The following is a 6,000-nucleotide window of genomic DNA, read 5'->3' as shown; positions in this document are numbered from 1 at the left end:
AAAAAAATGTAGTTAAAAGACTTTGGAACATGAGTTGATAATTCCTTCTCGTTAGATTACTATGTAACAGTGGTGAGGAAATCCTTTTACTCAGAGTAGCTAATCACCACAGGAATGTAATTGTCCCCTTATATTTAGCATTGATCAAGACAGATACAGAATACGACTACTTTATAAAGTACCTCACTAGGAAAGACACTAGAGGTTCCTAATTTACAAGATGGTAGGCTTAAAAAACCCTAAAATACTAGAAAAAAATTAGAAACATTGTCCCTTTTCCTTGTGCTATATAGACTCCTCAGTGGAGACATACCTTGTCTTCCATGTAGTTAGAGATCCAGTGGTCCTGGATCTCTTTTACCTTCACAAGTCAAGCAGTCTCACAAATACCAGAACCTTGGCTTTAAATCTGTTATAGCAGATAAATGAAAAAATTTGTATTGGCCTGTTTTATTACATGGCATCTTCCTGACCTTTGGAAAAGACTCCCTCTAGAGATCGAGCAGAGTGACACATTATCTTTCTTCAGATGTGTATTCTTAAATTCACCTGGGGATTCTAGAGTAGAAAACAACAAGGCATAATGGTCACAGGACTCATCTGCCTTGATTCCTATAAGGCTGAGTCAAGGTGACAGTTTGGACAATAGTGACAGGGTGCGGAGTTGTGAAAACAATAATGGTCATTGTTATAAATAAAATAGTGTATAATATAATACATGCACACACACATACATACACATGACTAGATTGTTATATGAAACCAGCCAATCAGCAAAGAAGAAAATTTTGTTGACGACTTCATCTACATTTTTCATCATGTAAAGAAAAAACTGATCTCTGTATTAAGCCTCATTTTTAGACATAACTTGAATATATTAAAACGGCATCTGATAGGTAAAACATAGAAAGTTTATTAGTAATCTCTTTTACGAAAACATAACATCTTCAGGCTGTCCTACTATGTATCTCTTCATGTAGGAAACATTGACCCGTTTTATTAACAATAATACATTGTTCCACCTGCACTGCTGTTTTTTTTACATAGGAATTATAGTTCATCCACATCAGAATCCAGGTGCATTATATCAGTTCACAGGTAGGCTGAAGGGCGGTGTGAAGCTGATGGATTCAGGGCAATCCCTTCTGTCTTGCAACCACCTGTAAGAGATGGAGAAAAAACACATTAAAATGAGTGAAGAAAAGTGCAGTGTGATTGGAATCAAAAATGTTATATTACATGTATATCAAAGTGCTTTAAAGGTGGCTGATGATACAGTCAAAGATGTGTGACCCTAACTCAAGTTCTGGTCTAAACCTAGCATCAGATAAGGGTGAATAAAACATATATCTGAGAGACTGCAGACTGTGAATGGTTTTCTCATGGTGACTTGAAATTTGAGCACTTCAGAGTGATTAAATCACTGGCTGTTATATGTCATTGCATGCTGAGTATCCCAGAGCTGATGGAAAATTATTTACCAGGTGAGATTGAACCTACCCCCAGAAATCTGACATCACTGTTAATGAACTATATTGGAGCACAATACTTCCTACCTTAGTGCAGAATCCATATTACGAAGAGCAAAGTTGTTTTTTTTTGTAAATGTTGTATGGTGTTAGGCTCAAAGTAGTGACTAGATGTCAAGTTAATAAAGCAACAACAGAAATCAGAGAAGGACATATTTATATCTGATCTACTTTTATCTTCAGGCTTTTGGGAAAAAAAAATGTTCAAGGTCCTATTGCTAATTGCAAAGATGTTTGACAAAATAAATTGATGGATGAAATGATAAATACCAGCCTCATGTGGAATGCTGCCCTGAAAGTATTTTAATTTGACTTTTTAGGTTCATATGTTGATACTAGGCTATCTGCCCTAGGGCATTTATAAGCCTAGCCAGAGTATGTTTGGCTTTCGCCACCCTTTTAGATTAGTTGACTGTGCCTCTGTATAGTAGGTCACAGAAGGTAGCCCTTTTAAGGTTTGTTTACTGTACCTCTGTCAAGCAGTGACACAGAAGAGATCCCAGGGGTAAACTTACGATTTCCCATCCATTCGCCAAGATTTCTCTTGAAGAGGGTCAGTGAGGGGCTCTGCCTGACATGGACTGGGATTTTGTTCCAGAGTGAGGGGAGCCTCTGGGATATGAATTTGTCCCTCCAGCATGTCCTATTTATTTCTGTGCTGAGGTTCAAGTCCCTGGAGCATGTAGCTCTAAGGTATTTAGATTTCCTGAGGTGAAGCATGTCTATTAATTCTAGGTTAGACATGGCTTTATACGTCAGACACAGATCACCTCTGAGTAGGCGGTACGCAACTGAGTAGAGCTGGAGTTTCTTTAGCCAAACTGCATAGAGCATCTGTTTGAGCCCCTTGATCCTCTTGGTGAGATACTTTTGAGGTCTTTCCAGTTGCTGAAAGTGTCAGGTCAGGTACATCCCACTCGGGGCATTGTACTCAATTATGGGCCTGATAAGTGATGAGTAGAGGGGCACAATGACCTCTCTTGATCTAGATGTGAACCCTTTTATGATAAGGTGGGCTATATAGAAGGTCTTTCTAACCACTTTGGCAACGTGATTGTCAAAGGAGAGATTGCTATCTACTTGGTTCCCCAAGTCCCTAATTACTTCTTCCGTACTTATTACCACTTATGTGGTAATTTGTGGGCACTTTGTTTTTTCCAAAGGGGATGACTATGCACTTTTTGGCATTTAGCTTTAGACCATGGCTCTGGCACCAGTTATCCGTCTCTGTGAGACCCTTTTGGAGGATGTTTGTGTCAGTCGGAGAGTCGATTATAGCACACAGTTTCCAGTCATCTGCGAACTTGGTCAGCCATAGTCCACCCGTGTTAGCCTGTACCTCAGAGAAATATATCCCGAACAAAAGAGGTCCCAGGACTGAGCCATGTGGGACACCACTTGTAACTGGTTTAGAGTCTGACATGGCACCTGCAATTCTGACCATGTGGGTTCTATCCCTGAGCCAGTTTGCAACCCATCTTGTTACATAAGGGTTGATATTTAAGCTGGTGAGCTTATTTATGATGCCCAAGGGGGGTATTGTGTCGAAGGCCTTTGCGAGGTCCAGGCAGGCTGTGTGGACTACCTTCCCTTCATCTATGGCTTTGGTAACTGTTTCAAAGAAGTTGACCAGGTACAAGAGGCAAGATCTGCCCTTAACGAAGCCGAATTAGGTAGGAGCCAGTGTCTGGAGGTTCCCAATGTCTTTGTTTATGATTTCCATGATGATACGCTCTATAGATTTGCAGACCAGGCTAGTCAGGCTTATAGGGTGATAGTTTCCGGGGTCTGTTGTGGCACCACCTTTGTGGAGTGGGACCACTGTTGCTGTACGCCATTCTTTGGGAACATATCCTGTAGTAAGGCTGAGATTGAACAGTGACTTTATATGAGGGTTTAGTTCTTGGAGCTCATGTAAGACGCAGCCCGGGACACCGTCTGGTCCCATTGTTGCTGTGTTCTTAGCTTTGGAGAGGGCAGCTCTCACCTGTGCATCTGTGATCTCAGCAAGACTACACTCTGTTGGGATAGACATTTGTTCTTTTGGGGGGGGAGGGGGGGAGAAGTTTGCACTTAACCTTTCTGCCAGGATGTTGGCAATGTCTGTGGGTTCAGTGAATTTTTTGTCGTTTTGCACTAACTCAGAGCATATCTGGGAATTGCCTCCCAGGTTTCTGACATAACTAAAGAAGGCCTTGTGATTATCTTTAGTGTCTTGTGCAATTTTTCTTTCAAAGCTGGCCTTAGAAGATTTTATGAGGGATCATAGTTTCTTGCTAGTACTGATCAGTGACGCCTTCCCTTTTTGGGATTTTGCTCTGTCATGTAGTAGCTTTCTCCTTCTGTTGTATAGCTTATTTATGGCCGGGGTCCACCAGACAGGTCTCCTGCCTTTGGAGGAGTGAGTCTTGGTTTTATCTGGGATAGCATGCTCCATGCATTCCTGTAGGTGTCCATAGAATGCTTTTGTAAAGGATTCTGCATTTTCAGCCGTATTGTCCACTGGCCCAGGGGCTTTGAAGGATTCCACCTCAGTTTTGAGAAGTGTGACATTTGCTTTTGAAAAGTTCTTCACCGTGGTTTCCTTGGCTAGGGGTGGGGACGGAATATGGATGTCCAATGAGATTTGTTTATGGTCTGATCTTACCAATGAGGGGTATACCTCTGGTGTGGAACATAGAGATCCCATGTTGGTGATGACCAGAGCTTATAAATTCTAGGAACCATTGGTCGAGGGTGTTTGAGCTTGAGTAGTTTTCCCAATCGATGTTTGGGTAGTTGAAGTCATCCAATATAATAGTGTTTGGAGAGACTTTCATATTCTCCAGTGTTCTCAGGAAAGCCGAGTGAGGTTCCTGTGTTTGGGAGGGTGGTCTGTAGCAGGCTACAAACTGAAAGGCGGTTTTGCCCACTGTTAGTTTTACATGGATGGTCTCCGAAGCTTTGTGCAGTGCCACTAGCCTGGAGGTGTGGGTATCTTTGTGGTTCGGTCCGAGTTTTGGGGCCGGAAAGCATGGTATGAAGTATAGCCTGGTAGTGCTGGGGTGCTCTCGGGAGCCTTGAACCAGGTTTCTGTTACTGCACAGCTATCGATATCCTCCATACTGAGGAGAGACTCGAGTGCGTGCATCTTGAGGTTTAGACTTCAAGCATTGAGCAGCATTACCCTTAGTTTTTTTTTCTTTGTGTATGTCTATGGGGGTGGGTTTGTCTTTCGAGCCTTGCCTAAAAAAGGCACCATGGGGGAGGCAAGAGCCTTAGCCAGTATTCTAAAACCCAGGGGTGACAGGTGCAAGCTGTCCCTAGCAAAGCAACGTGGCTTGTCGAGCATGTCATCCCAGGCTGACAGACACTGGATCCCCTTTGAATGACACCAATACTTTAGCCAATTGTTAAAATTGATCATTTTGTCTTTATACTGTGGCATCATTCTTGGTGAGGGTAAGATGCTGCTCAAGGTCAGGGTCATACCGGCCTGGGCTACATGATCAAAGAGCTCCTGTACATCTTTTTCATGTAGTCCAGGGAGGTACATCTCAGGTCATTCACACCAGCATGGACAATGACGGAGTCATACTTGTACTTGCTTTGGAGTGACCCGAGTGCTTGTGTTATGTGGTGGATCCTGGCACCCAACAGGCAGCTTACAGTGACCCTCTCCTTGTTCAGCCTGGTGAGTGGGACAACAATGTGTCTGACAATAGAGTCACCTATTACAAGTGTATTAGGTATGTTGTTTAGCCTTAAGGGCTGTGACTGTGTGGCACAATGACTTTGTGAGCTATGTGCTACGTGGATATTGTTTCATGGCAGGTGTTGCTTGGATGTCTGCTTTGGAGGTCTCTGCTGCTTAGGCAGATTTTTATTTAGAGCCTCCGAGTATGTTTTTGTGTTTGGTTTGCTGATGCGATAGGTCTATGTGAGACTGGATTTGTGGTTACCTTCTCCTCCTGACAGGCTGTGCCAGTACTGGGTTGAGAGACCTTAGCCTCCAGTTTGGCTATATAGTTGCATCTCTCACATATATTTGAGCTTGTTGGGAGGAGGAGAGGGTGGTCTGTATACATAAGGCATAGTTACTGTTTGAAACAGCACTGGTATATCAGCATTGATTGGGGGGGGGGGTCAGAAACAGGATCTGATGAGCAGCTGTCTAGAACCGTGTGCTGCTGTTAGCTCATATAGAAACAATTTGTATCTCTTGATTTGTTTATTATTCTCAACTTTGTACATACAAAGGAAATAATACAGACACAAAACATTTGCATCTCAGTAACACAGAAAATCCTGTAAACAGACTTCTGTGAAAAAGCAGACATTCACCATATTGATCCTTGCTTCAGTGATCTTAGCTATATGGGTTATATCCTGCCAAGGATATAACAGCTGGTCAGCTTTCAAAGCTTCAAGGCCCCTTCCATGCATCCAAATTATCAGGAAGCTTGTGCTGAGCTAACTAAAAGATAAGTTT

The 6,000-nt window shown here is 42.6% G+C and overlaps 1 long non-coding RNA gene across 1 annotated transcript in view; it reads right to left on the bottom strand.

The window, feature by feature from the left end:
- Nucleotides 1–893: 893 nt before the first annotated feature.
- Nucleotides 894–6,000, bottom strand: part of LOC122791306 — a 207,369-nt gene continuing 202,262 nt past the window's right edge. The window contains exon 3 of the long non-coding RNA XR_006363130.1: nt 894–1,160. This is a non-coding gene — a long non-coding RNA (uncharacterized LOC122791306). The remainder of the gene's footprint in view (nt 1,161–6,000) is intronic.

This window comes from Protopterus annectens, chromosome 17.part0 (genome assembly GCF_019279795.1).
Source record: "Protopterus annectens isolate FY-2018-M chromosome 17.part0, PAN1.0, whole genome shotgun sequence".
In the NCBI taxonomy this organism is placed as follows: Eukaryota; Metazoa; Chordata; order Ceratodontiformes; family Protopteridae; genus Protopterus; species Protopterus annectens.
The sequence above is the reverse complement of the archived record's forward strand: the minus strand, read 5'-3'. Positions and strand labels throughout refer to the sequence as shown.